Source organism: Limulus polyphemus, unplaced genomic scaffold (genome assembly GCF_000517525.1).
Source record: "Limulus polyphemus unplaced genomic scaffold, Limulus_polyphemus-2.1.2 Scaffold2510, whole genome shotgun sequence".
Taxonomy (NCBI): Eukaryota; Metazoa; Arthropoda; class Merostomata; order Xiphosura; family Limulidae; genus Limulus; species Limulus polyphemus.
Window position 1 is genome coordinate 14,933 of NW_013668120.1, and position 8,378 is coordinate 23,310.

At 30.7% G+C, this 8,378-nt stretch overlaps 1 protein-coding gene across 1 annotated transcript in view; it reads left to right on the forward strand.

The window, feature by feature from the left end:
- The first annotated feature begins 4,799 nt into the window (after positions 1–4,799).
- LOC106467157 (polycystic kidney disease protein 1-like 2) overlaps positions 4,800–8,378 on the forward strand; it is a 51,015-nt gene continuing 47,436 nt past the window's right edge. Inside the window, exons 1-2 of the mRNA XM_022395290.1 lie at positions 4,800–4,892; positions 7,789–7,942. The gene's annotated coding sequence lies outside the window, so the exon portion shown is untranslated. The remainder of the gene's footprint in view (positions 4,893–7,788; positions 7,943–8,378) is intronic.

An 8,378-nucleotide genomic window follows, 5' to 3' on the forward strand; every position in this document is an offset into this window, starting at 1 on the left:
GATAGATATAGGTAGAGAGATTGTGTGTGTGTGTGTGTATATATATATATATATGGTACACATACAATATAATATCACAGTAAGACTAATAACTAATTAAATCACATCTTTAACTACTAACTCAGTACAAGTTTCCAATAGAAAAGTTCCCTATCAACATGCCAACAAAACCTTTTATTCTATACCAAAGCTTATCAGGCATGTAGAGCTACAACACAGAATTATGTTATGTAAATGAGTTTCAACTACATGTTTATTAATAAGTAAGATTAAACAGCAGTTTTGTAAACATTAATTCAACTAAAACACATAATTAAAATATATTGTACAATAAACTTTAATAAAAATGACATCAAACCATTTTGGGCATTCCCTAGACGTTTCGGCAGTTACTTACACCTCTGTCATCAGGAGAAGCAAGGAGTCGCAACGAGAGACTAATTATGTATCTTAACAGATATCTTTGCATATAAGATTGAAATAATTTACATAATTAGCCAATCTGTTACACCCACTACATTTAAAAAATAGTTTTCCAATAATTAATTTCTTTATTACCCAGAACAAAATTTTTTGTTGAACAATGCTACAGTTTTTCATGATTTCGAAAGATTCTTTAATATTTTATTCATTTTTATGATCAATCTGAGTAATTAATCTGTCAATTATACCAATTTATAGAATGAAGAGGACTTGTTACATGTTCAACGAAAGCTAATTCAATAAATGTATGTTTACCTACAGCATTTTTGTGTTCCTTAACTCTGGCTTTTTAATTTTCGCATTTCCAACCAATACAAATTAAACCACAGTTTTGTGAAATTTTATAGAATTGCCATATGTGTAATTCTGTTTTACTTTGTCTTTAATTATAAAATGTCTTAACTTATAACAAGGAGGAAACATTACACTACAATTAATGTGTTTTTTAAATATATTACCCATTTATATGGAAATACCCTGAGCATATCCTTGTACTATCTGAATAAATATTCACATGTAATCTGATACAATGTGACATTTTTAAGCTATAAATCCTGTCAATAATGTTAGAATTAAATCTGCTATAAATGGCAAAACACTTAAAAAAAAAGTCACTTCTCAAATTAAATCTTTATGATAGGTATGGATATTTAAAGTCTTAAGGACAAATGTAGAGAAAGCAGACAATTTTTGTGTTTAGGAGTGGTACATGTGTGGTGTCATGATAAAATAAAATGGTCATGTCCAAAAAATTCAAAGAAGCCTCTTTTTCTAACAAGAACTGATTTTTTTCAAGGCTGATCAGATTGAATATGTTTTAAAAATTGGTTAACATATCATTACCACGTGCCATATGTATCTTCACTGTTACAGTTGGTTTAAATAAGCTGGTATTTAAAGCACGGGTTTCAAAATTATGCATAAAATTGTAAAGGGTGTAACAGGTTGGCTAATTATTTACAATGATTAAAGGTTTTATGTGTGGTATGAACTTGTTAAGATGTGTAAGCTGTCTATCATTACAATTCCATGCTTTTCCTGATGATGGTAAAGTAGATTACCAAAATATGTTGAGAATGTCCAACAGGCATCGTTGTTAATGAAGTTTCTTTATACTTATTTAAAACAGCATATATCATTGTGAAACTATCAGAATAACCATATTGTACAGAACCAGACGGACTTTAAAATAGTAACTTTGACTGTAAAAAAAAAGAAAATATATATAACATAGGTGTTTCTGAATTAAAATAACTTTAACATCAAGTTTAATGATTGTACAGTTAAAAACAAATTAATAAGGCTTGGTGGTAAAACAAAGCAATTACAGTAAAACATACCTTTAGAGCATTGTAGACAGTGTAAAAAAATGAATTGATAAAACAGTATACTGTACATTTTAGCATCTTATACCCAAGTTTATTTTGAGTGAAAAATAAACAAACTATTTGAATTTTTTTTCCTTTCAAAATTTTTGTATCACCATCTATAGTGTGAATATTTAATTAATCTGACATATCAGGACACCAGTGACTTTCAAAAGTTTGAATATTTATTTTTTAACAATATATTTATCAAGAGGAAATTCTGAAATTGTTTCAAAGGGAACAGCAAAACGTGAAGAGGCTGTTGTGGAATTACACGTCTTAAAGGCTTTTTGCACTCCATCCATAACACTGGTTGATGTTGGAAGTACTCTCGACAATGCTCCCGTCTTCTACGTACATAACTCCTTTGTGATAACAGCGATAACAACCTCAGCCTGTGATGATACCGTATCACAAACGTTCTTGTGGACTCTGTTCAAAATAAACAGTTCTTATCCATACCAAGAAGAAAGAAATGTATTCCCACTTTCTGCCACTGTTGTTACAAATAACTCATACCTTTCAATTCCTGCATACCTTCTACCAGAAGGGAATTATTCTTTGCAGTTGAAAGTAGATGTGCTTCAGAATGGGAGAACATTATCTAACATAGGAAGAGTAAGTATGTAATTAACCTAACGTTTATACATTATGGACATTCATAATGAAAAATAGAATTCAGAATTTTTCAGAGATAGTTTTAAGTTACTTTAATTTCTATTAACAAATGACTACAAATTAATTGAATGACTACGTTGAAGTCTTTCTTTATTGCTTCAAAACCTAAATTATTTCATACAGAGTAGAACATAATGCTTATATGCTTTTAGCCTGTGCATAACTTATGTCGATTATGCAAAATATGTGCAATTTGATCACCTTGATGTCTGTTTTCTAGCATATCATTTGGTCTGAAACGTTAATTTCTCTTTTTCTAAAGAAGTTACATACAGTTTCAAATAACTATTATTTTTATACAGTAGAATATATATAGTCATTATAACTTCTACTCTCTCTCTCTCCTATGCATTACACCATTTACAGTCTATTACCTTCATGACTGACAACAACCATCACTTATATACCTAACATAAAGTTCCTGAGTTTAATAAGTAGATTTAGACTTGGTTCCAGTTTTCATGTTGTTGGTATTTCTGTAAGTAGAGGCGATTTAATTAACTTTTCTGTACATAACAGGTCAGCTCGCATCGATGTATTTCTTTATGCAATGTTTAAAAGTATCTTATATATATTTATATTTCATTAAATGTTCAAAAATGAACAATAGATTATGACATTTTTTATATGATCTGTAAGTAAAAGCCAAAAATTAATACTGTTTTGTATTTTCTTTCCAATTGAAGGTATTTTTGATTTAGAAAAATGGAAAAAAATAATGGTATTGATATTTCGTATTTACCTAAAAGATTTATAACAAAACTTATTCTAAAAAAACAGAGTTGATAATAGAGAAATGTAAAATTGATATGCTTACAATTTAATGCTTTCTTATTACTAGGGTTGGATGAAAATAATTCCTTCTCCACTGTTACCTGTTATTGAAGGTGGAATATTTCGTAGTGTCAACTTAAATCAGGAGGTTATATTGAATGCTTCATTGTTGAATTATCCTGTGACTCTAGGGTCACAGGATAATTCAACAATGAAGCATTCAAAATACAAATCCTCTTTATATTACAAAAGCATTGTTATGTTACTGAAACAGCTTATGACCTTACTCTAGAATGTTGGCTGTGGACTGTAGTTTCACCTATTCAAGGCTCATCAGCACAGCTTGGGTCAGCAAATCAAAGAAATACAGTTAGCCCTAATATGATGGTGAAGTGTATATAAGTGGGTTTTTGAGTCTGTTTATCTTCACCTAATTCAGGCTACTATATGGTGAAGTAAAACAGACTCAAAAACCCATAGATAAAAGCAGTCTACATATTAAAGAAATTTTGTTAATTAAGTGGCTAAAGCCAAAACTTAATGAATTTGTTGAACTGTTATTAAGATTGTGATGAAAGTCTGCTTTTAAATTAAAATATGTTACCTATTTTTCATCTAAACTGATAGCTGATATTTCATACGAAAAAGATATGTCCAACCAAGGAATGCATCAGCCTTCACGTGACAGATTCTCTTTTCAGTTTCACCTCTAGTGAAAAAGAAGAGAAATACTGAACACATATATACAACAGACTGCTTTTGTTGTTGTTTCTTACCTTAGTCTTGAAGTGGGAATTCTTAGTTAATAAACAAAGTATCTTTAATCCATAGATTACTTCTGTTGTTGTTTGTTGCCGGTCTTGAAATGAGAATTCCTTACTTAACCCATTAGTTGCGGATGACGGATATTTCCAGGAAGCAATAACAAAAGCAGTCTATGTATTACACAAACTTTGATAATTAAGTAAGGAATTCTCACTTCAAGACTGGCAACAAACAACAACAAAAGCAGTCTATGAATTAAACAAAGTTTGTTAATTAACCCATTAACAGCAGCAGGAGCAGCTCAATTGCCGTGTTCTGACTCACAGATAAAACTGAGTTGCCATCAATCACAATAAAACGGTAATTTTCGTCATTCGCATAGAGTTATAGTTATATATGTGCGACTGACAGATATTTCCGTCATTCGCAGCTGAGCCATAGAACTTCAATGACGCTATAATCTGGAAGTGAGAATTCCTTACTTAATTATCAAAGTTTGTGTAGTACATAGACTGCTTTTGTTATTGCTTCCTGCTATAATCTGGAAATGAGAATTCCTTACTTAATTATCAAAGTTTGTGTAGTACATAGACTGCTTTTGTTATTGCTTCCTGCTATAATCTGGAAGTGAGAATTCCTTACTTAATTAACAAAGTTTGTGTAATATATAGACTGCTTTTGTTGTTGATTCCTGCTATAATCTTGCAGTGAAAATTCCTTTCCTTTAAAATTTCAGGTATCAATGGTTTTGTTGGATCAAAGACTTAGTACCTCCATTACCTGGTGAAATCTGTCAGGACCAAGACACACCATTGAAACAAACTGGTAAGTTACAATAGGAATCAAAGATTTGGTTCCTCCATTACCTGGTGAAACTTATCAGGACCAAGATAAACCATTGAAACAACTGGTAAGTTACAATAGGAATGAAAGACTTGGTTCCTCCATTACCTGGTGAAACTTATCAGGACCAAGACAAACCACTGAAACTAACTGGTAAGTTACAATAGGAATTAATTTTTAGCAATATCCAGTGGAGCACTTTTGAAACATCAATATTTAAAACCTGTTACCTAAAAATAACTAGTAGTGTCTTGATTTAACAACAGCAATAAATAAAGTAATATGTAACATTATATTATATAAGAAATATGTCTAATTCTGCTTGACACTTAGGTTTATGGATATTTTAAAGAACATTAATTGTAAAACTAACTCAGTAATTGGTCACCAACACAATAAGGTACTCACTAACTAACTAATCAAGAACAACTTTCAGGTGTTTTTATAATTCTATAATATTTGTTATCCCAAGTCTCTAGAAAACTCAAGATATAGCATGTTAAATCTGGATACCCAGGAAATTTCTATGTGTCACACATTATCACTGCATCATTCCAAAACTCCCTCTATAAAAGTATCTAAATTGGAATATTACAATATCTTTTACAACAGTATTCAGTCCTTTACTAACTGGTAGTTATAGATAATATTTTTTTTCCTTCAAAATACAGTTAATGAGGTTTCATATTCTCCATTATTACATATAATGTACATGAATTTAACAGTTAGTAATTCAAATTCAATGACATACCTGATGATGACAAAACCTTGTCGAAACGTTGTACACTTGCTGCTATGTTAAACTTATATTAAAGTTTTGCTTCGTTACCCATTCAAGCCGTCTCCAGCCATTATTAACAGTTAGTAAACTCATATAATCAAATACAGTGATGTAGTTATAAGCAATCACTATATTTTTCTTCATGATTATCACATATTATGATTGATCATTCAAAAGTACAAAACCTGGAAAGATACAACAAACAGATTTGTTAATTTAGTTAAGATATATCACTTTCTTACCTAGATTTTCATTATACACGCTAAAAAGCGACGTTAAAACAAAGTAGTAAATGCATCTAGTTTAACGTTATCCAGACCATGAGCAGGTGTCGAGTGCACACCTGTGTATCAAGTTTCAAAGTTTAAGTAAAAATAGTAATTCTAAGTCTTTCAACAATTTTGCACTCAAACTATTTTTACAATTATTATTTTGTAACTAAGTTTTCTTGCCCAAAGCATAGAATTCCAAGGAATTATCATGAGTTGAGAAAATCATTCAAAACACTATTTTCATTCTGATTTTTAATTAGTACAGTAACTCGGTCTTACTATTTTTCACAACCTCACTGTGTATTGTCTGAGAAACCACTAATGAAGCTTAATGTAAAACTTAAATATTGTTGTACAAAGCAGTCAATGTTGAGTTAATAAGGTGGTTCGAGAAAGAACTTGTGGTTTTGTAAGGAAGTACTTAGATGCAATTCCTACAGAGAAGAGCAATTAATGAAATTTAGTGGGAAGTTTAGAAGACTTCGGAACAAACCACAGGTGTGTTCATTTTTTTATAGTTTCGGGAACATTCTTTTCATTCCTGAACATTTTTTCTGTTGAATTATATTTGTTTGAAAGCTACAAAAATTGTCTTGTATGACAAGTTAGCTTAGTAAGGTTTAGATAATATGGTAGACAATGGGAAAATGTCCTGATAGCTCAATTGTGACTCAAATCCTTATTTATTGTATCTAAACAATGAGAATAAGTAAAAGAATGTATTATTTATTCAGAAGAAACAATATCTAGTAGATATAAATTTATCTCTACCAGGATATTGTCAGCAAAAGTATTATTACTTGTCATGACCTGATGCCATTGTGATAGGTTAGGTCACTGATACCTTTGTCCATGTTTATTGTTAGTTATAGCTTACAGATGGTTTCTACTATAACCTCTAGAATAAAGTATCAAAATCAATGTGTCAATAACTATCTAACACAGATAAATAACTGATCACAGATTTAAAATGGAACTTTCTGGTCAACAATGAGAAAATTAGACTCCAAGATGAAGGAAAGTAATTTTTCCTTTTTTTTTTAAATAGTCTCTCAACAAATTTGTGTAAATCTCTTAATGTGTAAAATTATATAAGTAAACCCAATTATATGATTCTTTAATGCCAAAACTAAATGCTATTTAGTTAATTTTTACTAAGTTTCATGCAATTTGGTTAAGAATATCTATTTTGAGAAGGAAAAAAAGCAAGGGATATCAATTGCACCCCCTTCACCATGCCCCCCCCCCCAAAAAAAAGGTTAATGCAGAAAGTAAGAAATTAGTGACTCATAGATAACAAGGAATAACCTGACATTATATCTTACAAAAACTTTAAATATGCTATCTTTGTACAGTAAATAAATTACATATAGAGAAGTGGCTACTGAAAATATGTTTTGTGTAATGACAATTAAGATAACAATAAAAAGTATTAAAATAGGAATTCCTCTTATATATACCAATACATCACAAATATTACAAAAGTATACACGTAAATACTTTATTGTAATTATCCTAACAATGAATTTAAATGACTTAAAAAAAATATATTGCTTTGTTTATTTGCTGTTAAGCACAAAGTTATCTGTGTTGTGCTTACTACGGGTATCGAAATCTGGTTTTGAGTGTTATAAGCCTTCCGACTTACAACTGAGCCATTTGAGGGCTATATATATATATTGTTATTGATTTTCAGAAAGTATCTTTCTCTTTTAACAGAAGGTTACTGGAGAAACTGCAAAACTTAAGTTATATGTAATTGATATTGCATTTCGAGCTAGCAGTAGTTCCAGAGTTTATTATAATTGAATTTTTGTCTTAATAGGCACAGTTCTGAGGTTACCTGGCCAATCTTTCCAAGCAGGTTTATCTTACATTTTCGAATTTAAAGTACTGAGAAAAGATAAAAGCTCAGAAGCTGGGAGTTTTCAACAAGAGATACTATTCTTGAAAGGAGATCGACCCGAGTTATCCATTCAGTAAGTGATATGATTTTGAAACATTGATTCTGTTGTGATAGAAATGTAAATGATGTTGCTGTTAGGTTAGGTTGGTGATGAAATCGTTTTTAATAGAAAAATATAATATTTTAGAAAAATGAAATATATCTGTAAAAATGCTGCCACATATGTTCTGATTTCATAAAATAATTAAGATTCAGTAGGTTATTTGACCCTTGCATGAACAAGAGAATTGAGTTACTTTATGAAACTTAAATTAATCCGTACAAGTATGTACGTCTTTCATTATATATAGACAGTCCTGCTGCTTTCAGGGAAAACCACGGCCCAGCATGGCCAGGTGGTTAGGATGCTCGACTCGCAATCTGAGGGTCGCAGGTTCGAATCCCCCTCCCACTAAACATGCTTGCCCTTTCAGCCATGGGGGTGTTATAATGTGACAGTCAATCCCACT